This window comes from Paramisgurnus dabryanus, chromosome 23 (assembly GCF_030506205.2).
Source record: "Paramisgurnus dabryanus chromosome 23, PD_genome_1.1, whole genome shotgun sequence".
NCBI classification, from domain to species: Eukaryota; Metazoa; Chordata; class Actinopteri; order Cypriniformes; family Cobitidae; genus Paramisgurnus; species Paramisgurnus dabryanus.
Window position 1 is genome coordinate 641,080 of NC_133359.1, and position 24,632 is coordinate 665,711.

Genomic DNA, 24,632 nt, shown 5'->3' on the forward strand with positions numbered 1-24,632 from the left:
TGCTTTTATATAAATCGATGGGGTTTATTCAGTCAAACTGATCTCGGGTCAGTAGTGATCGGAGGCGTCGCTGCAGTGAGATTCTGAACCCTGCGCGTTCTCGAGGGCTGCGCGCATTTGGGTCGGCGCGTCCACGCGAGCTGCATGCATTTACCGAAGATCTGCGCGCGGATACAGAGTGAGAGAACTGGACCGAATACAACACACACCGACCGGACCAGAATCTGATCCAGAATCAGCTGTGGCATTGAGTGAGTGAGTAGCTCTTGTGTTTGTTATGATCTGACAGTTTCAATGTCATCATTCACAAGTTTAATGGCAAGAAACGCGCTCGGGACCCTAGATATACTGTATCTCGTGACACGAGTCGTGTTTATGTGAGATGAAATATTTGCACTCGTCTATCGGGGATGTGATGCTCCACGTGATGTTTTGTGAGGTAATATTCGTCAATCTGATCACGTACAAGTGATGTTTTGTAATATAATATTCACTCGTTTTCAGGGATGTGACGCTCCAGGTGATGTTTTGAGGTAATATTCTCGGGGATGTGACGCTCCAGGTGATATTTTGAGGTAATATTCTCGGGGATGTGACGCTCCAGGTGATATTTTGAGGTAATATTCTCGGGGATGTGACGCTCCAGGTGATATTTTGAGGTAATATTCTCGGGGATGCGGCGCTCCAGGTGATGTTTTGTGAGGTAATATTCTCGGGGATGTGACGCTCCAGGTGATGTTTTGTGAGGTAATATTCTCGGGGATGCGGCGCTCCAGGTGATGTTTTGTGAGGTAATATTCTCGGGGATGTGACGCTCCAGGTGATATTTTGAGGTAATATTCTCGGGGATGTGACACTCCAGGTGATATTTTGAGGTAATATTCTCGGGGATGTGACGCTCCAGGTGATGTTTTGTGAGGTAATATTCTCGGGGATGTGACGCTCCAGGTGATATTTTGAGGTAATATTCTCGGGGATGTGACACTCCAGGTGATATTTTGAGGTAATATTCTCGGGGATGTGACGCTCCAGGTGATATTTTGAGGTAATATTCTCGGGGATGTGATGCTCCAGGTGATGTTTTGTGAGGTAATATTCTCGGGGATGCGGCGCTCCAGGTGATATTGTCAGGTAATATTCTCGGGGATGTGACGCTCCAGGTGATATTTTGTGAGGTAATATTCTCGGGGATGTGATGCTCCAGGTGATGTTTTGTGAGGTAATATTCGTCAATCTGATCACATACAAGTGATGTTTTGTAATATAATATTCACTCGTTTTCAGGGATGTGACGCTCCAGGTGATGTTTTGTGAGGTAATATTCTCGGGGATGTGACGCTCCAGGTGATGTTTTGTGAGGTAATATTCTCGGGGGTTTGACGCTCCAGGTGATGTTTTGTGAGGTAATATTCTCGGGGATGTGACACTCCAGGTGATATTTTGAGGTAATATTCTCGGGGATGTGACGCTCCAGGTGATATTTTGAAGTAATATTCTCGGGGATGTGACGCTCCAGGTGATGTTTTGTGAGGTAATATTCTCGGGGATGCGGCGCTCCAGGTGATATTGTCAGGTAATATTCTTGGGGATGTGACGCTCCAGGTGATATTTTGAGGTAATATTCTTGGGGATGTGACGCTCCAGGTGATGTTTTGTGAGGTAAAATTATCGGTGATGCGATGCTCCAGGTGATGTTTTCTGAGGTAAAATTATCGGGGATGCGACGCTCCAGGTGATATTTTGAGGTAATATTCTCGGGGATGTGACGCTCCAGGTGATATTTTGAGGTAATATTCTCGGGGATGTGACGCTCCAGGTGATGTTTTGTGAGGTAAAATTATCGGGGATGCGAAGCTCCAGGTGATGTTTTGTGAGGTAAAATTTTTGGGGATGCGGCGCTCCAGGTGATGTTTTGTGAGGTAAAATTCTCGGGGATGCGGCGCTCCAGGTGATATTTTGAGGTAATATTCTCGGGGATGTGACGCTCCAGGTGATATTTTGTGAGGTAATATTCTCGGGGATGTGACGCTCCAGGTGATGTTTTGTGAGGTAAAATTATCGGGGATGCGACGCTCCAGGTGATGTTTTGTGAGGTAAAATTATCGGGGATGCGACGCTCCAGGTGATATTTTGAGGTAATATTCTCGGGGATGTGACGCTCCAGGTGATATTTTGAGGTAATATTCTTGGGGATGTGACGCTTCAGGTGATGTTTTGTGAGGTAAAATTATTGGGGATGCAAAGCTCCAGGTGATGTTTTGTGAGGTAAAATTTTTGGGGATGCGGCGCTCCAGGTGATGTTTTGTGAGGTAAAATTCTCGTGGATGCGGCGCTCCAGGTGATATTTTGAGGTAATATTCTCAGGGATGCGACGCTCCAGATGATATTTTGAGGTAATATTCTCGGGGATGTGACGCTCCAGGTGATATTTTGAGGTAATATTCTCGGGGATGTGACGCTCCAGGTGATATTTTGAGGTAATATTTTCGGGGATGTGATGCTCCAGGTGATGTTTTGTGAGGTAAAATTATCGGGGATGCGACGCTCCAGGTGATGTTTTGTGAGGTAAAATTATCGGGGATGCGACGCTCCAGGTGATATTTTGAGGTAATATTTTTGGGGATGTGACGCTCCAGGTGATGTTTTGTGAGGTAAAATTATCGGGGATGCGACGCTCCAGGTGATATTTTGAGGTAATATTCTCGGGGATGTGACGCTCCAGGTGATGTTTTGTGAGGTAAAATTATCGGGGATGCGAAGCTCCAGGTGATGTTTTGTGAGGTAAAATTTTTGGGGATGCGGCGCTCCAGGTGATGTTTTGTGAGGTAAAATTCTCGGGGATGCGGCGCTCCAGGTGATATTTTGAGGTAATATTCTCGGGGATGTGACGCTCCAGGTGATATTTTGTGAGGTAATATTCTCGGGGATGTGACGCTCCAGGTGATGTTTTGTGAGGTAAAATTATCGGGGATGCGACGCTCCAGGTGATGTTTTGTGAGGTAAAATTATCGGGGATGCGACGCTCCAGGTGATATTTTGAGGTAATATTCTCGGGGATGTGACGCTCCAGGTGATATTTTGAGGTAATATTCTTGGGGATGTGACGCTTCAGGTGATGTTTTGTGAGGTAAAATTATTGGGGATGCAAAGCTCCAGGTGATGTTTTGTGAGGTAAAATTTTTGGGGATGCGGCGCTCCAGGTGATGTTTTGTGAGGTAAAATTCTCGTGGATGCGGCGCTCCAGGTGATATTTTGAGGTAATATTCTCAGGGATGCGACGCTCCAGATGATATTTTGAGGTAATATTCTCGGGGATGTGACGCTCCAGGTGATATTTTGAGGTAATATTCTCGGGGATGTGACGCTCCAGGTGATATTTTGAGGTAATATTTTCGGGGATGTGATGCTCCAGGTGATGTTTTGTGAGGTAAAATTATCGGGGATGCGACGCTCCAGGTGATGTTTTGTGAGGTAAAATTATCGGGGATGCGACGCTCCAGGTGATATTTTGAGGTAATATTTTTGGGGATGTGACGCTCCAGGTGATGTTTTGTGAGGTAAAATTATCGGGGATGCGACGCTCCAGGTGATATTTTGAGGTAATATTCTCGGGGATGTGACGCTCCAGGTGATATTTTGAGGTAATATTCTCGGGGATGTGATGCTCCAGGTGATGTTTTGTGAGGTAAAATTTTTGGGGATGCGGTGCTCCAGGTGATGTTTTGTGAGGTAAAATTCTCGGGATGTGACACTCCAGTTTTTTTTTTTTTGGAGCTGTGATGCTTCAGGTTATTTATAAATTAGATATACATCGAGCAGTGGACTGAAAACCAGTGTGTTGTGGTGATGATGTTATTCTATTAGATTAAAGAAAGTGGTTTGGTTTACACTTTAGATTTCTTCCAGCTATTTGGGGTTAGGAAGAACCAATAAATATAATAACCAACCAAATATTTTTCTTTAAACATGAAGCAGTGTAATTGTAATTGTGTTCAACAGGTTCCAGTTACACAGAATTAAGTATTATGGTGCAAACAACAAAAAAGTGTTAGGAGGTCTTAGGAGGTTAATAACAAATTATTTTATTTCTGTTTTGTTATTTAAAGTTTATTTTATGATAATAATTATATACTATAGTACACAATATTAGAAAAGACCATGTGTGGCTTTATGGTTTACCATATACACGCACACGCACGCACGCACACACAATACATTCCAGTACTGGGTCAAGTCTCCCAATTAATAGAATGCTAATGATGGAGACGCTCTTATTGTCTGTAGATTTGGATCTGTACTCACAGAGGACAATAGCAGATCCTCAACGGTCCACAGCCAAAGACAACAACTTGAACTCTGAGCCTGTTGTGCTTGTAATCTCTTCAGTTGTTCTGCTTAAAATCTGTTGTGTGTTTGTGAGCTGACAACAAATTTGAGCATTGAGTTTGAAATATGAAATATCTTAATGCCTGATGTGATAGATTGTGTTTGTGTATGTGTGTGTGTTTGATCCAGGTATGCATATGTCTCAGGCGTCATGGTGGCATTGAGCCCATGGGAAAGAAGTGTTTTGTGGGAGGGGGTCCCACTCCAGCATCTGAATGTGAATGCCACTTATTTACCCTGTGGGCTGCTGAGGCATGCTGGGTATTCTGCCACAAAACAAATTCAGTCTTCAGAGGCTCGTGCTGTCCGCCGGTCACTCATAAACACATCAATAACACACACATGCATGCTTTATATCATGATGATGTCATAATGGAGTCGTCTGAACGTGTGTTGTGCTCCTCAGAGCATGTAAAGCGCTGCTGTTGGCCTACTTTATTCACTAAATCTCACTCTGAAATCCCTTTAAAGTGCATGTTTCCCTCTCTTGAACAGATTTAAATATGCTAATGTTCTGACCCTGATCCCAGCTGTCAGGAACCATAACATAAATACAAAACAGCTCAGTATTCAAACACACATTCATATTAGTGAATAATAATACAGAGTCTTATTTTTGATGTATTTGCTGTGAAATAATGTTTCAATCATAGGAACGATAGGAAAAGATTCAAATAGTTTAAATCATGAAGTAAATGCTGTATAGTTAAAGTAATGTATGATTTTTGATATACGTTCCAGTCGTGGATGTTGTGTAACAGACAGATGAGGCAGGTGATGGTGAGGATTATAGACAACAGAGAGCAAACACCTGCTGTACCTCAACAATAATCTGTCAACACAGGAAACATGCCTTACCTTTACCATGATCAGACTGAATTCTGGGTAATGAATGTTTTCTTTTGTTCATCATTGGCACTAATGCTTTTATCATATATTGTTTATGAAGTGGGATAATGAGAGTTGTTTCTTGTATTTATAAATGAGTAATGAAGATCAGTTGTAGGATAGATAGATATATTCAGATGTTCAAATACCTCTCACAGACAGATCATAGCCGCTGTACTTCTGCTGTTTTCATGACCTGTTAGATATTTGCTGTAATGTTTTTGTCTTCAGTAAATGAATGTAGATGAGATCTGAGACATGATCTGCTTTATTATTCATTTGATGGCATTTCTCAGGTGTGTGTGTGTGTGTGTGTCTGTATGTGTGTGCGTATATGTATGTGTGTGTCTGTATTTATGCATGTGTGTGTTTGTGTGTGTGCGTGTGTGTGTGTGTGTGTGTGTGTGTGTGTGCGCGTGTGTGTGTCTGTGTGTACATGCGTGTGTGTGTCTGTGTGTGTGTGTGTGTGTGTGTGTGTGTGTGTGTGTGTGTGTGTCTGTATTTATGCATATGTATGTGTGTGTGTGTGTGTGTGTGTGTGTGTGTGTGTGTGTGTGTGTGTGTGTGTGTGTGTGTGTGTGTGTGTGTGTGTGTGTGTGTGTGTGTGTGTGTGTGTGTGAAGCATTCAAGCTGAAGAGGCAAGCAGGGATGAACAAAGACTGTCTGTTTTGTGTGTCTGTATTTGTGGGGTCGTTGTTCTTGTCTTTATCTTCAAGTGGGATGGGTGTGTGTGTGGGGGGGGTCATCATCCTAAACAGAGCAAAAGAAGAAGATCTGGAATTTTTTCTCCAGGGTTTCCCAGCATGCACCCCTGCACTCCACATGAACTTTGTTTGGTGTGTCTGTGTTGGCAGTTTAACCAAAGTGAAAGTTGTACAAAAAGTTTTTTCTGGCTGGTCGACCCAAAAAAAGTATTTGAAATAAAACTGAATTAATTTTAACTAATTAGAAATTGCTATAATTTAGAAATACATAAATATTAATCCATCTTATTTGATTATTTTCTCTTTTTGGGGGCATTCCTCTAAAGCAAAAGATTTATCACAAGAAATAAGTAAAAAAAAGACAGATTGACATTATGTAACGCTTCAGATAAAAATGAAAGAAAAGTATATGAGAGTGTGTGTGTGTGTGTGGGGGGGGGGGGGGGGGTGATTGTTGAACAGCAAGGGGTTTTTAATCCAGGAGGTTGGTTGAGGGAGTTTGGTAGTCGTCTTCTTTCATTTAGTCATTTAGCAGATGCTTTTATCTTACAGGAGCGAAGAAAAACATCAAAGTGATTTGTCATACACAGTATGAAAGCATGACATCAGAAGTGAGTTTAGTTAAAGTTTCTCCTCATCATTGGCTGTATAAAGAGACCGAAAGAAGATTAGTGGAGGGTTCACAGCTGCTCTGAGACGTCTTTATGAAACATTTGACTAAAACACTGATCTGACAACAGTTTTGTGTGCAATGTGGCCATGTATGCCTAGATTTCATAGTACAGACAGGAATATGAAGCTTTAAAATACACAAACACATATGATATTCCCAGATGTGCTGATGGGGAATTATATACCGGTTTTTGCTTTGTTAAAATCATAATCTTTCTCCTCTAATCTTTGTCTCGGCTTTAAATGTTTTATAGGGGATTGAGGTCAGAAAGCCATTAAAATCATCAGCACATTACATCAGTATAAAAAAACAATAATGAGGAGAGGGAAAGAGAGATCACATGACACAAGGGATTCAAACCGACCAATCAGAGTGAGCCATGAGGACAATGGGTATTAATCTGGAACATAATTCAGTCTGTCAGCTGTGACACATTTAGGATTCAGAGTGATCCAGGGACAGATACACATGAAAAGTGTAAATGATAGATTGTGTGAAAAGGTTTGAGTAGATTTTAGTGTTTTTAAAATAATAAATGTTCTTGCTGTTTTATTTTCACACCAATGTTTTGTCTTCAAGATGAATGATTTTTACTAGAGAATAAAACCTGAGTTGTATCTGAACACAGTCAGTAGAAACACAGTAACCTGATTTATTTTGTACTTCATTAGATCTGTTCAATAGAGAAATCATTTAATCATGAGAAGAACAGCAGGTGTGTGTAAGACCTCCAGAGATCTACAGTAAAAGATGAGATGATCTGTATGAAAACAAAATACTGTAAAAAAAATATGGAACGTTGTGTCCATGACATCACCTATGCGTTTGTGAAAAGCTTTTTTGAAGCCAATAGTAGGTGGTGCCTGCCATCGCTACCATGGCGCATATATTGAAAAGGGGTAGAGACGGGACGTGGGTGAAGCTAAGGTGGTTGGTTGCTGAAACCACGCCGGCCTAGCTCAACTTTAGTGACAGAAGTTGCAGTTCACCCGTCAAAAGACAAAATCTAAATGTATTTTCCCAGGAATCCTTGGTGCAAACATAACAACATGTTGCAGGTTTACTGCTCTGTACAGTAATACATAGACATATTTGTCCATTATGTAGAAACATTGGACATATAGACAGTTTGCATACTAAGTAGAGATCATTGACAGCAAGTACAGAGAAAATGAGAAGTATATACAGTTTATTCTGCCATAGCAGTGTTGTGTCCATTAGCATCAATGTGTCAATCATGATAATGATTTAAGTCGGGTTTATGTTCTGATCAGATTCCTCTAACCTCTTTTTTCTTACAAAAATGTCCCAGTTTTTACTAAATAAATATGCATTTGTTTTTCCAGTCACAGCAGCTGAACAGTGTTTATGTTCAGTCCTTTATATACTGCACCTGATTGAAACCATGAGATCCATCATCTGACCTGTGTGTCATCATCTGTATGATGTAGTTGAATGTTTAAGATTTGAGCTCCAGTAATAGTTATTGACAGCACAAAGAGTTTGAGACATACACAGCTCATCTGAAACAGTTTGAGTCGTTTAATTTAATCTAAACTAGATCCTGTTATCCGTGATGAGGGATTCCCTCAGACTCCAGCACAGGAAAGTGTTTGTTCTCGGTTGGCTCTTATAATCTTGTTCTCTTGGGAATCTCTTTAGGGCTCTACCGGAAGAGTGATCCACATACTATAGATTCAATTTGCCTTTATCTGTCCTGTGAAAGGTTCAGGTTGTCCACACCCCTTACAGAGTAACTAGAGATGCTGGTTTTGTTAACCTGTAACATAAGCTGTCATGTGTTAAATACATTGGGTCTGTGTTCTCAGGCAGTACAGATCGTCTACATGCCCATTTCACACTGATGTGACTCAGGCATTTTCATTTCTAGTTGTTGTTATATTTAGACGCTGTGGCACCTGACTGCAGGAGTTTAGGATTACTGCTGTTGTGTCTAACAGAATATAAAATATCCCACGGCAGTAGGACGTTTAATCACTTGGGAACGGAGGGAGAGGAGTGTTAAATATATCTGGGTTTATCTGGGTTAGTTTAAGCCAGGGGTTGGTGAAATTGAACAGCTTTGTTTGAGATTGGATTCTTCATGCTAGAAAAAAATCCAATTAGATGTTGTGCGCCTGCAGGCAGACTGTGAAGTCCAGATCAGGTTCTGTGAGAGAGCGATAAATCCACCTCCATCTTCACCTCCTAAACCTTCATCCCCCCTCACAGACACCAGCATCAGCTGCACGAAATAACACAAACCCATACCTGCTGATGTGGGTTTACATACAGAAAATACTGTTGGGTGTATATGGATCAATACATTGATTAAATTTCTAACTATACAATGCATCGATACAATACATTAAATATCGATATGAGGTACTTTTATCTCGACAATCTCTGCTTCCTCATTCCTTGACGTAAAGTCCATCTACACATTTCCTCCAAAGCGCGCATTTTCGTTTATTATCGTGTGTTCGTGTCAGCAAGTGAATGCAATGCCACAACAAAGTGGTAAAAACACAGCGAAAAGGCAGAAGACATCGGACGCAAATCGTGGGATTATTTGGAAAACAGATTGGCAGAAAGCCAGCACCAGCTGAAAGTTTAAAGACTTTGTTGAATGTTGCCATCATAAGCTTGATTTTATGTGACGCTCATTTTATATATTTAAGTTGCATTCATGAGTTATTAAAAATGTAACTGCTTAACTAGGCTCATAATATTAAAATATTGATAAATAAATCAAATTGAATTGTAATTGCATCGATGAAATGTTTGATGTATTGGCACCGCTGACAGGGATATCGTATCGCAATGAACTGTCTGATTATAATAAATACATAATATGTATGTATATACTCATCACTAATTTCAACAGGGTCCAGACTCAAACCCCATCATAGGGACCTTCACACATGTTTTCCTCTATACTGAGATGTTATTTTATGTAGTTTTACACTTTATTTATGCAAACTAATGCACTGATACACGCAGGATTTATTTGATTTTGTGTTTAAACAGAAATAGATGTGATTAGCGTTCTTAGGGAATCCTTTAAAAAAAACAAAAGTAAGAAATTCCCTCTTTCAGCAACAGTGAGATTAACATGACAATAAAGCAAAGCAACAGAGGACTTTGATCTCTTGTGAGGTTTCAGTTGAATTTCATCTTCGCTCTGACAGGTTTTACATCTTTTGTACATTTTTATAGCGCTTGACTTTAAACCTCCACGTCTTCAGTGAATTTAAGGGCAATAAATGAGCGCATAATTCAAGGGTTTATTTTGCTGCATGTCTGTTATTTCTGAAGCTTTCTCAATAGGGGGCAGTCTGTCGTGAGCTTTAATGGCTGTTTTTTATTTGACTGTGGGCAAAGGTTTAGTGAAGAACAGAGAGAATCCAGCATGTGTCACCAAGCGCTCGCCGTAGACTCCCACAGACACGCTGGGCTGCACTTGTTCTCCTGACACTGAAATATGGGTCTGACATTGATGATGTCAGCATGTCAAGGGTCCTCTGTAGAAACATGTCTGTTGTCATGGTGACTTTGTGTCGTGGGGCCGCACGTTTCGTTGTGACATTCGGTTTGAATTGTGCGACCATCAGCTCTGTTGAAGCACCTAATGAATCAATCCAATCAAAAAAACACATCTGTGACATCACAGAGACCTCAGACAGTTCAAACTACATTCTTGGTTGAGCTGTGTTTATATAATAACATGGTCACAGCCTGTGGCTCAGTTATATTACTTTATACCACGGGTCTGTTGAATGCTGTATTCTGATTGGTTGAGAAATTTTCTGTGGGTATGCATTAATTTCTGATAACCACACACCTAACTTGTAAAATGGAATGTTTGTGGTAACCGTGGTATAAGAGGAATAATTGACTCCGGTCCTTTGAATTATTTGAAAATAATGCACACCCGCAGGTTCACGTTGTGCCGCATTGCACCTTGGTTGTGCATGATTTTCTTATAATTCAATAACCCGTCATCAATTATTCCTTACGGATCACATCAGTTATTGAATATTCTTTACTTTACTTTGGTCAAAGGTCAAAACTGGCTAAAATGAATAGAAAAATTGAGACATAAAACCAAATAATACTACGTTATTAATTTTTATAATACGTCCAGAGAGAGAGAGAGAGAGAGAGAGAGAGAGAGAGAGAGAGAGAGAGAGAGAGAGAGAGAGAGAGAGAGAGAGAGAGAGAGAAGAGAGAGAGAGAGAGAGAGAGAGAGAGAGAGAGAGAGAGTAAACAGTGCTGGATAAGGGACTGAATGAGATGAGTCAGAGATGTTTGGGATGAAATGCTTGAGTAAACTGGAAAATCCTTTCTTAAAGGTTTTCATGTGAACGCTTCAGATATTGATGTCAGTGTAAGACACAGAATTTCATTTAAAGGTTTTGTGTAGTCTAATCTTTGCACCAGCAGATCACTTCCTGACATGTTAATGTTAATAAGAGCTGATCATTATGGTGATGTACTGTACATACTGTAGATGTACCAACCTGATCTCACGAATTTCCGTGGCATAGTCACGGAATTTTGTGCTCATTTTTCCGTGGCATTCTCACGGATCTCCGCATTTTTCCGTGGCCCTGCTACGGACTGTCTTTTTCCGTGGCATTCTCACGGATTGGTTACTCAACTGTTTTGTCCTATTTTCTTACCATTTTCGCTTCGGTTTAGGGTTAGATTTACATGAAATGACATCTCTCCCAAACCCAACTCTAACCCCAACGCCAGGTGACAATTGTTTAAAGTTTAGAAAATATAAAAGAATACATCAGAAAAAATTATATAAACCAATAGTTAAAGTGACATACTAATGCAAACACCAAATCTAACCCTAAACCGAAGCGAAAATGGTTTGAAAATAGGAAAAAGCAGTTGAGTAACCAATCCGTGAGAATGCCACGGAAAAAGACAGTCCGTAGCAGGGCCACAGAAAAATGCGGAGATCCGTGAGAATGCCACGGAAAAATGAGCACAAAATTCCGTGACTATGCCACGGAACTTTGTGAGATCATGTTGCGATGTACACATACAAACAAAACTAACTCAAACTAACCTTATGTCTGCTAATTCAACTCAAATAAAATATAGGCTTTAATTGTAGATGATAAACTTGAAGTAAATAATTAGAAATGTTAGCAAAAAAAATAAAATAAGTTGAGGCTGTTTTACTGAATTAAACTGAAATAAAAACTGAACTGAAAGTAGAATATAAATAATTTATTTGAATTCAGACAATTAAAGCTCAGAAATCATTTGACGTCTATATGAGATTGAGTGATCATGGAGTATAGTTTATATTTCTCTGACTGAAGACCTCAGTACACTAACAGAAGCTTGTTAACTCTGTAGTTTGTTAAATCAGGTTACACAGGAACGTTTAAGTAGCTTAAGATCTTCATCCCATTTCCAGTATGAAGTGGATGAGTGGACTGAGACAGTGAGCAGAACATTAATACAGTACAGTGATGTCAAATGTTTACTAGAAGGTACTGCAGGGCTTGAGACTAACTTTTTCACTGGTTGCAATGGTGCGCCTAACTTTTTTTCTTAGGTGCACCAGCTCAAAAGTTAGGTGCACCCACAATTTTGACCACATCGCATTTAACGCCACAGTTTTACAAGCACCCAACCCTGTTAACCTGCACGAGGACGCTGGCATCCTAAAGAGTTCTTTATTAACATGAATTCAAAGTAACTGTTAGTTTAAATGTACTTACCTCAAAAAACTATACGGCATTAAAAAGCGTTAAGACTTTAGATTCAGTTTTTGACCTTTATTTTATTCAGAAAGTCCTATAGTGACAGTACTGTCTTTATTTTTGTCAGGAGTTATGAATTTGTATTTAATTTTTAAGTGTGACCCTCAGTCGCTGTCATTGAGAAAAATCCTCCTGCATGGTTGTCATAAAAGCACTCAACAACTCAATGTTCATTTGGGGCTTTTTTATTCAAAGTGTGCATATTTGGGGAAATATTAATTCCAAATTGGTCGCACTTTCAAGCCCTGTACTGTCAGTAAGAGATTAATTTTCTCATATGGCTTTTTTAAAGAAGATGAATATTTTGTTGACGTCTGTACTGTGGCATTCAATGTGCTGGCATTCAATGCTTCGACCTTTGACAGGCTGTCGCCTCTATTGTTCAAACTCTGGTGTGTAATAGAGAATTTCGGGCCGGTCTGGGTCGACGGACCACCTCTCGCTCTGTGTCACGGTCAAAGTTTCAATAGAACAAAGCATTTTTACCATGCCATAAACCAGACGCTGAACCAATGCACGACAAAGCCGGGAACATTACAGGCTGTTTATCATAAGAAAAGAAAGTCCATCTATGCGTTCCAGTCGCTGTGTGGGCCGCTGTGTGATAAAAAGCATTTCCACCTCTCCATTGGACGGCTTTGGAAGTCATTGTACTTCCTGTCCATTGATGATTGGTCGACTCTGACAGGCATTGTGTTTGGCTCGTGATGATTGGTCGGATTGACGGTTATTAAGAATGAAGAGGATATGAAAAATGCTCTGGTATGGCTGCAGGAAAGCTGTCCAATGGTTGTTATATATGATGGCAGAAAAAGACTTTTGAGCTCTGACAGATCACAGAAAATTCATTTACTGCACTGCTGATATTAAAGATATTCAGTGGCTGTTTAAATCTATTCTGGGAAGTGTATTTTATTTTAACTAGTTTCTCTGAAGGCTTTCAAGTTATCAGTCTAACCCACATCCATGTTAAAATGTTGATTCAGTGTTCTGTACGGCATCCATTTCATTTGAGCCAGCGAGACACAAACATCAGATGCTTTTAACAATGACAGCTGCGTCCATCAGACCACAGAGCTTCTTAAACAAACAGAGAGGTTAACAAGACCCCTCCTAACAATACCATTTAACATTCAAACCACTTCAATTAATGGTGGTTTACTAACTACACGTGAGGTTGAGGTTTGTTTAGCTGGTTAATTTGAGATGAGGGTCAATAAAAGCACCTCTTGTCTGTCTCTGTCCAGGACTTTTCTCATGTGACTTCTGTGCTCATGAATCAGTGAAGGAGATTCAGATCAGACAAACATTTTTCAAAAGTGTCAGGTTCATCTGAACAAACATCTGATGATGGTCATGAGAGATGAGAGATTTCATTGTCCTGGACTCTTGTGTTGGCTATTTGTGGAGTTAGATTTGTGATTTGTTCATTAGAGAGAATGGGTCTGTTTGTTTAACTTAAGCAGATGTTAATGTTGAGTAAATGCCCGTCCACCAATCAAAAGACAGTATTTGTGTTGTTTTTAAACACAAACATGCTTGATTCAGCAGCTGTTTGACATTTTTCTCTGTTTGTTATCAAAAATGTAAAAAATAGAGCTGAACACCTGCAGCTCTTTGAAAGCAACATCACGATAGTTAGCTGTATCAATATTTTTGCACAGCCCTATGTGCCACATTGTGCCGGGTGTATGATAGAGCCCCATATGTTTGCAGTGTGATGTGAATATCAGTGATGAGTGAGCACACTCATAATGTTCTGTGCCGTGGGCCGTAATGACAGCCTGATCAATAACATGAAGCTTTTACATCTGAAACAGGCTAAACATATTTCACCCGTCCAGACAGAAATGAGGCTCTGACCTAACACGCTTTATTCACATCACACAGAGAGAGATATAAAAAGATCAATCATAGACCATCTACTTATACACAGACAAATGATCAACTTTACTCCTTTTTCCATCATTCTGCATTTGAGATAAAAATGGATGGAATAGCTTTGTAATTTCAGGACAGTTTTACTATGCAGATATCATGACAAACATCCCATCAATAATGCTTGATTGTTTTTTGTTAAAAGCATTAAAATGAATGATTCATGAAGTTTTCCTGTCTCTCCACTGAACACACATTATAAGATTCTGCAGTGACAGCTCTCTCTCTTTATATAGATCAGTCTGATGGTTTTCAGCACCTGTTTGTTGTTGATCTGGGCTTCAGGTCCTGGTCTGATGTTATAGATCTGTTTGTTCTGATTGGTTCGTCTCTGAGGATTATGGGATTGATGCATTAGAGGGTGTGAGTTGCTGATAGATGCTAGTTCATGATGATGTTTGACAGACGAAATTGATTTCTCTTACGATGTTTGCTGTCCTTTATGATGTTTGTATATTTCATGTATACATGACACAACATCAACAGATATTCGTATAAAGCTTATAGAGTTTGCAAGAGGCTATAATTGCAATTTGATGAAGTTTCATGAAAATTCTGGTACATTGTCTTTGCTGTGAGATGTTACATAGCATGTAAGCTTATCTTAGTGTTTTGTTAACTCCTGCTCTTATATTGTTTCCATATAAGATAGAAAGGCATGTCTAGTTTAATATCACACCTGTTATTTATCATATTAATTGACTAACCTATATACTCTATTATGTATGATACTATACTACTATAAATTTGATAACGTGTGTGTGTCCTTAGATGTTTAATTAAATGACACAGTGGGCTACACACACATTAATGTCTGTGTCCCGTCTGTTGCTCATAGAGAGGTGTGGTGATGATGATGAGACTTTATCTGCTCCAGCAGGAGATCAGCTTTAACCCCTCATGACGTGCTGTGTATCTGTGTGTGTGTGTGTGTGTGTGTGTGTGTGTGTGTGTACCTGGTAATTATCACGTTGTGGGGACCAATTGTCCCCACAAAGATAGGAATACCAGTGTTTTTGTGACCTTGTGGGGACATTTTGATGTCCCCATGAGGAAACAAGCTTATAAATCAAACAAGATGAGGTTTATTGAAAATCTAAGGTACAAGAAAGGTTTTTGTGATGGTTGGGGTTAGGGAATGGGGCAGGTAAGGGGAATAGAATATACAGTTTGTACAGTATAAAATGCATTACGTCTATGGAATGTCCCCACAAAACATGGTAACCAGAATGTGTGTGTGTGTGTGTGTGTGTGTGTGTGTGTGTGTGTGGGCATATGTGGTTTACGGTTCCATAGACACAATGCATTTTATACTGTACAAACTGTTATATTCTATTCCCCTTACCTACCCCAGTCCCTAACCCCAACGTCACAAAAACCTGTTGGCCGTCTTTAATCTATAAAACTCTCATTTAGTTTTTTTAGCTGTTCAGATTATGGGGAGACTTCCTGTGTCCCAGTAAGCCATGGTTATAACATAGTAATCATGTCATTATACACTATTCATGTCCCTGTAAACCACATAAACCAACCCACACACACAAATAAAACCTGCAGAAGAGGACCAGAGCTCCACATCATACTGTGATCTGATCTTCTTCATATGCAGTTTGATCTAATGAAGACCTCATTCATGTGTCAGTATGAAGAAACAGATGTTGTGTCTTTAAATTGTGTTAATGTGTCACGTGTGTTGTTTAGCAGAGGTTCTGCTCTCTGTGTTTGTGCACTTCTCTCTCTCTCTCTCTCTCTCTCTATCTGTGTGTGTGGTTGTTTTAAATCTTGTATTTGGATGTAAAAGGGGCAGTTCGACCTCAGCGTCCTTTCTATGAGATTTGGGTAGTAAATCTTGTAAATATCCCTTAAGACTGCCACCATTGTCCTGGTTTTGTGTGCTGAGCTGCTGAATTAAATCTCCCACAGGATTGTGTTTCATTTGTTCACTTTGTGCTTTAATACAGAATTTGTCTCGGCTCATTATAACCTCAGGATCCACCTGATACACAGATGTATAGAAACACATTTCACATTGATTGAGTCTCAAATTCCCTCCTAAATTAACCTACATTACATTCTCCTCATGCATCCACAGGCTGATGATAAGACATCACAGTGTGATCCAGGATCATTGTGAACGCACAGATGCTGTTTTACACAGACAGTCCAGTGATGAATGATGTTGTTTTAATGGATATTAGCTGTGTTTGTGTTATTTGTAAACCGTCTCACCCAGACAACAGAAATGGCGCTCCGCGGTGGGCTTCTTTATGTTTAAGGGGAAGCTTTGTCCCCCCTCCATACAGCACTTGAGGCAAACTTGAGAAGATTCAAAATCCTGTTCATTTTGACAGCCAATCAGAGATGAGCTCCATTCATTATGGGCAATATGGTGCCCCATCTCTGAAAAACATTCCTAGAAAGATTCGATCCTAAATGAGGACATACATACCATACATGTCAATTGTTTATAATTTACCCTGAGAGAAACTCTTTTGCATTTTTACATTGAACATCTTTTACATCGTCAACTACTCAGATTATAGATGATTTAGCTGTTTGATTCTTTAATATATTTATTTATTTATGAGAGCGATTTACCCTCACAAATATAACTAAACCTACAGTAATAATCCACCAGCACATGTTGAGTTAGATGAACCCAACACTGTTTACCTGTGGAAAGCCTCTGATCTCAGTACAGTTGTTTGTTTTTGTAAATGTAATGTGATGTATATAAGAGTGGTAATGTGAAACACAGGCTTTGAAAGTGGGCTGGTTTGGTCATTGTGAAATGTGACGGACAAACACTTTTCACTGGATTATGTTTCGGGTCGTGGTCTTTTGTAAAAGAGCGGCATTATTACGGTCCGGGCGGAGAGAATAGAGACGCTTTCAAAGGGAAACTTCCCTCTATTGTCACGACTGCAACCGTATAAGAGACCACAAAAGACTTTCTTTAATGGCTGCAATATACAGATTCCCATCAGCGCATGAGCTTTAGTCCTGTAACATCTGCTGATGTGGGGCTGATGGGAAGGGTTTAAAGTTGAAATGTTTGTCCTGAGGCATTTCCTGATCTGACACTTTCTCTGTGTGTAACTCCTCGTAAAGCGCTCACTGTTTTGACCGTAAAGTTTATTATTTTATGCATTTTGTTTGTTACTTTTAACAACATTGAATTGGCAGAACATCAGTAATGAATAACAAGTAGCACACACGCACAGAAGTAAACAAACTGTCCTTTAAGTTGTAGTAAACTTTCAAGATTATGTTGGTGTGCCCATGAGAGAAGGAAATGTTTAACCTCTATTGAGCCAAAGACAAAAGATTGTTTTAATCCTGCTGAGAGAGAGAGAGAGAGAGAGAGTGTGTGTGTGTGTGAGGGGTGGTCTCTCTCTCTCTCTCTCTCTCTCTGTGTGTTAGGGGTACAGCTCTCACTCCAGTGTGTCATTCAGGCAGAAAGTGATGCTGGTGGATCTGATGGTTTCATTTGTGTTGGATATTTGTTGAGCTTGTATGAGTTGCTGCAGGTAAAATACTTTCATCTTTCATGTTTGTGCTGTTTTGAGATGAATTAATGTGAAGTGTCGGTTGGCAGGTGCTGTCAAACAGTGAGAGTGATAGCGAGATGAATGAGCACCTGTGTGCTAGAAAGTCTTCATATAAGTCATGTGTATAAATCATTTCATCTGTGACTGTTGATGTTATTACACGAAGATCTGAGCGGAGAGAAACTTTGTGTCACTTATTCAGCATCTTACAAGAACTCATGAAGCACATCATGTGTTTCATCTGCTTTCAGGTTCTATAGACAGACAGACAGACGATCAGGAGTAGATCAGATCAGATCTTTTCAGTATCAACTGTTTTTTTCAATTGGGAAAAATAGCTGTAATGTCTGAGACATTTGAAAGATTTCAAACATCTGGCCATCTCATCTTTGTCACAGTTGTGAAAGCAGATTGTTATTTGGGTTATGAATGCACTGCACTGTTTGGCTGTTTGTGGCTGGCATGAGACTGGCATGAGTATATTTGACAGCAGATCTGTGAAGTTACATTGTGTTTACTGTAGATGAACACCATCAGTTTCTTGGACATTAAATCAATGTAGTCTTCAGGTCTTACCTGCAGTCATTAAACTGGATTAATGTTGTTCTGATGCTTGTTCAAGTGATTCTGGTTAAAATTAGAAAGACACATTGGATAATTTCATATTTACTTGCCAACAAAGACAGGAAGCTTTTATAGCTCTAATACATCCAAACTAGTAGTTGACGTGCACATGAGGGGTGTAACTGATACTTTAGTTCATACCACAGAGAATGATGGAGAATATAGTTTTATCACCACATATGTCACGAGTCCTGTTTTCTGTCAGTCTTTATTGCAGTTCTTCATCAACAGAACACTCAGTATTCATAATTGCAAACTATAATGATCAGTACCAGTTATCTTCTGACACAATGATGTCGTGTCTGTCCAATGTGTGCAAGTCTCTGTGTGTCTAACAGTATGAAACACTTGGGCTGAAATATATTTAATCTGCCATTAATAGGCAAAAAGTGATCATTTATATTTCTTTGTGTGTTTTTTTATGGACAGTGTGTGTGCACAGCATGCTGAAGTACTTTTGGGTTATTCCACAGTGATCAGATGCGTGTGCAGGTGTGATCTACAGAGATCAGATGGGTGTGCAGGTGTGATCTACAGAGATCAGATGCGTGTGCAGGTGTGATCTACAGAGATCAGATGTGTGTGCAGGTGTGATCTACAGAGGTCAGATGGGTGTGCACGTGTGATCTACAGAGATCAGATGCGTGTGCAGGTGTGATCTACAGAGATCAGATGCGTGTGCAGGTGTGATCTACAGAGATCAGATGCGTGTGCAGGTGTGATCTACAGAGATCATATGGGTGTGCAGGTGTGATCTACAGAGATCAGATGCGTGTGCAGGTGTGATCTACAGAGATCAGATACGTGTGCAGGTGTGATCTACAGAGATCAGATACGTGTGCAGGTGTGATCTACAGAGATCAGATGCGTGTGCAGGTGTGATCTACAGAGATCAGATGCGTGTGCAGGTGTGATCTACAGACATCAGATGCGTGTGCAGGTGTGATCTACAGAGATCAGATGCGTGTGCAGGTGTGATCTACAGAGATCAGATGCGTGTGCAGGTGTGATCTACAGAGATCAGATGCGTGTGCAGGTGTGATCTACAGAGATCATATGGGTGTGCAGGTGTTATCTACAGAGATCATATGGGTGTGCAGGTGTGATCTACAGAGATCAGATGCGTGTGCAGGTGTGATCTACAGAGATCATATGGGTGTGCAGGTGTGATCTACAGAGATCAGATGGGTGTGCAGGTGTGATCTACAGAGATCAGATGCGTGTGCAGGTGTGATCTACAGAGATCAGATGTGTGTGCAGGTGTTTGATCTACAGAGATCAGATGCGTGTGCAGGTGTGATCTACAGAGATCATATGGGTGTGCAGGTGTTATCTACAGAGATCATATGGGTGTGCAGGTGTGATCTACAGAGATCAGATGCGTGTGCAGGTATGATCTACAGAGATCATATGGGTGTGCAGGTGTGATCTACAGAGATCAGATGCGTGTGCAGGTGTGATCTACAGAGATCAGATGCGTGTGCAGGTGTGATCTACAGAGATCAGATGCGTGTGCAGGTGTGATCTACAGAGATCAGATGCGTGTGCAGGTGTGATCTACAGAGATCAGATGCGTGTGCAGGTGTGATCTACAGAGATCAGATACGTGTGCAGGTGTGATCTACAGAGATCAGATGCGTGTGCAGGTGTGATCTACAGGGATCAGATGCGTGTGCAGGTGTGATCTACAGAGATCAGATGCGTGTGCAGGTGTGATCTACAGAGATCAGATACGTGTGCAGGTGTGATCTACAGAGATCAGATGCGTGTGCAGGTGTGATCTACAGAGATCAGATGCGTGTGCAGGTGTGATCTACAGAGATCAGATGCGTGTGCAGGTGTGATCTACAGAGATCATATGGGTGTGCAGGTGTGATCTACAGAGATCAGATGCGTGTGCAGGTGTGATCTACAGAGATCAGATGCGTGTGCAGGTGTGATCTACAGAGATCAGATGCGTGTGCAGGTGTGATCTACAGAGATCAGATGCGTGTGCAGGTGTGATCTACAGAGATCAGATGCGTGTGCAGGTGTGATCTACAGAGATCAGATGCGTGTGCAGGTGTGATCTACAGAGATCAGATGCGTGTGCAGGTGTGATCTACAGAGATCAGATGCGTGTGCAGGTGTGATCTACAGAGATCAGATGCGTGTGCAGGTGTGATCTACAGAGATCAGATGCGTGTGCAGGTGTGATCTACAGAGATCAGATGCGTGTGCAGGTGTGATCTACAGAGATCAGATACGTGTGCAGGTGTGATCTACAGAGATCAGATCGGGTGCAGGTGTGATCTACAGAGATCAGATGCGTGTGCAGGTGTGATCTACAGAGATCAGATGCGTGTGCAGGTGTGATCTACAGAGATCAGATACGTGTGCAGGTGTGATCTACAGAGATCAGATGCGTGTGCAGGTGTGATCTACAGAGATCAGATGCGTGTGCAGGTGTGATCTACAGAGATCATATGGGTGTGCAGGTGTGATCTACAGAGATCAGATGCGTGTGCAGGTGTGATCTACAGAGATCAGATGCGTGTGCAGGTGTGATCTACAGAGATCAGATGCGTGTGCAGGTGTGATCTACAGAGATCATATGGGTGTGCAGGTGTGATCTACAGAGATCAGATGCGTGTGCAGGTGTGATCTACAGAGATCAGATGCGTGTGCAGGTGTGATCTACAGAGATCAGATGCGTGTGCAGGTGTGATCTACAGAGATCAGATGCGTGTGCAGGTGTGATCTACAGAGATCATATGGGTGTGCAGGTGTGATCTACAGAGATCAGATGCGTGTGCAGGTGTGATCTACAGAGATCAGATGCGTGTGCAGGTGTGATCTACAGAGATCAGATGCGTGTGCAGGTGTGATCTACAGAGATCAGATGCGTGTGCAGGTGTGATCTACAGAGATCAGATGCGTGTGCAGGTGTGATCTACAGAGATCAGATGCGTGTGCAGGTGTGATCTACAGAGATCAGATGCGTGTGCAGGTGTGATCTACAGAGATCGGATGCACGTACAAATCTTTATGTGTATGGTATAAGGTTATTGATCAGTTAATTTTCTTCACATAGTCCTCGGTCTGTCTGTAGTTATACGTGTCTTTCATTTTACTGTTCATCTTTTTTTGTACATAACACACATCTGATGTTGAAGAATGTTTGTAGTAACATGTTTTTATCTTCTGTTGGTTCTGTACTGAAACGTCTCTATCTATAAGTAAGCGTGTCACAGTCATATGGTACAGAAGTGGGGAGGGTGTGCTCTGCAGGTGAGGAGCTAATAAGATTTAGCAGCAGGTCTGGGATCAGTAGTCAGCTGAGTGGCATATGGTCGGTCAGCACTGACCACAGGAACTCAGTGTGTCTCATGTTTACAGCACTTATTAACACTGCGTTCACAATGATATATTCTCATACAGCATGTTGTATGCACATGTATACTGCACTCATGTAATCAGTTCTTTTTGAATGCATTTGATAAAGTGTACAGTTTACAATCAAATTACAACGTGTGAAATACTGTATCCCACAATGCACTCAATGGCAACTTTTACTTGAAGTTTATCTATGATTTTGAATACAATTATTTAGACCATTTGGTGTGACTAAATTGGATTTAAAATGCAAAGTAACTGTATTTATTTCACACAGATGCCTCATATGAAGCTTTAAACTATAAGTCTGATTGACATATTAATGATGTCTGCAGTATGACACACATTGGCTGAGTGCAATGCATTCTGGGTGACCTGATTCTGGTACAGTGGTGGCACTGATCTATAGCCATGTTCCTTTTAACCTCTATAATTCACAGAGCTCACAAATAATGCCTCCGGTTAAAATCTAAAATGGTTTTACAGTCATTAAGTGATTTTCACAGCAGGTTTATATTAAACTAAAACCTGAACCAGAATATAATCAAATTAGAGAGGGTCTCTCTCTACTGTAGTAACACACAACCATGAGAGCAAATTACACACAAGATCTCTTCTCAGATACAGATCGTGTAGATCGTCCAGTGTCTGTGGTGTCAGTGATGTGTCCTGAGTTAAATGACAGCTAAACGGGTCACTGGTAAACAGGACACACATTAGAACGGGTCAGCAGTCAGACTAGTCAATATATAATCTCATCACACCAGTTAAAGTCAATACACAGAATTAAACAGTCATACAGTATGAATCTTAACATCTTGAGTCTTGAGAAGTATGACTTGAAGCTTTTTAAACATTTTCATCCTTTCAATCGTGGGGCTGATTAAGAGATAATAGATTTATTTAAGATTAAATCTCTTCTGTGTGTGTGTGTGTGTGTATGAGCAGTCCTACTTCAGAAAAAGAGAGAGAAAGAGAGGGAGGCAGTGGTGTGATTTTCTCACACTTTCAATGGGGTTTTGTTTGTGACTGCGGCTCTGAGATTGGAGGGTCGTAGGTCTTTTGAAGGCGCTGAAGGGGAAATGATGTCTATTCACCTGCAGCATATGAATGAGGTGAAAAGAGGGCAGAAAATGTCACCATCTCCTCTTTTCTTAAATATTCTGCATCACTCAATCGTTCTCTCCATTGTGTATTTATGTGGTGTCAAACACAATTCATAACCTCAATAATCTCATAAATCTATTTCTGACATTCACATTAAAGCTGCAATCTGTAACTTTTGCCTCTCTATCGCCATCTCTGTTTGAACTATAAAATTGTCTGTGATTACAGCATCAGAACGGATCTGACATTATATAAATAACTCAAATATATGAAAAAATATAATTTGAACAAGTAAGATATCTTCTGATAAATGAAGTCTTGTTTTATCACGAGCTCTGTCGCATTTACTTTTTAACTGGAAACTCTCCACAGTTTGAGCTTTCATTGTTTTAACAACAGATGATTCCTCAGATTATCATCTCTTAAAACTTCACAGAGTAAACACCGACATCTACATGACTATAAACTCTTGTTTTTATGCATTTACTCAACAACTGATTTTTGTTTATTTAAAACTGATGAAAGTTGTGTATTGCATCTTTAAAGGTTTATATGTTGTAATTTTTAGACTATAAGCACTTTGTCTGTCTGTCTTTATTTTTTTGTATTAAATGTTCGCGAGGTGTCAGATTTGTGTGTTATAAGCACAATAGAGGTCAAACTGGTGGAGTTTATGAAAGAGTTTTTCTTACACAGTTACGTGTGAGACCCTTACAATAGGAAGTCTTTATTTCTCAGTCGTGTACTGTTCTCAGGTCTGTTAGTGGGACGAGAGCGGCCACCTCCAGAAAACCCTTTGAGACGAGCAGGTGGAGTTCAGTGTGTTTGAAATAAAAGGGCATCTGTCTCCTCTGACCCGACACAAACCCAAATCAGATAGAAAACTGGATTGAGTCCAGGAGAGTTTAAGTGCTCACTGAAGTTACTGTGGGAGTTTTGTTCAGTAAATGAATTCAGAAGATAAGGTGTGATAAAGTTTGTGTTGTTTGTTAAGGCAAAAATCACTGTTACTGCTGCTTTATAAAGATTTAAACAAACCCCAGGTATTAAATGTTAGGATATTACTTTAGCAAATGCATAGCAATAGTAATGGCCTGGTGATCACCCACTAGTTTTTGTTATTGTGTCAGTTTAATACAGGCCAGTCAAATTAACATTTAAGTGTGGATCTGTAAAGATTTCCTAACCAATGTTTCGGTCTATGGGACTTATCGTATGACTGCATCCCAGTTTATATACATTACTATCTGTACTAGATAGTGTGCCAGATTACAGTTAATGTGTCACTAGTACAGTATACTTTTTCATGTGCATGCAAGTGTGTATCTGATCTTTCTGGGTTTATATTATGCAAAGTTTAAAATGTGTAGATGCTTTTTGTTATTTATGGCAAATTAAAATGAGATTACTGTAAATAAATAGACATAGTTGATACAATAAAACAACATACCCTAGTTTTAATATTATAAATCAGTTTTATTTCTCTTCAAAACATGTAAAGAACGTTAATGTGTTGTGGTGTAAATGTGCTGATGCTGAACAGACAAACGTTTGCTGGAGTTTAGCAAAACAATAACAGAGCTGGACTGTCAGC

The 24,632-nt window shown here is 40.3% G+C and overlaps 1 protein-coding gene across 13 annotated transcripts in view; it reads left to right on the forward strand.

The window, feature by feature from the left end:
- The first annotated feature begins 125 nt into the window (after window positions 1-125).
- nrcamb (neuronal cell adhesion molecule b) overlaps window positions 126-24,632 on the forward strand; it is a 43,520-nt gene continuing 19,013 nt past the window's right edge. For 11 of the 13 annotated variants that reach the window (XM_065277304.1, XM_065277313.1, XM_065277308.1 and 8 more), the window contains exon 1: window positions 126-255. The gene's annotated coding sequence lies outside the window, so the exon portion shown is untranslated. Of the gene's footprint in view, window positions 256-17,786; window positions 17,912-24,632 lie in introns of those variants that run through there. The other 2 variants (XM_065277305.1, XM_065277306.2) reach the window with 2 other exon arrangements.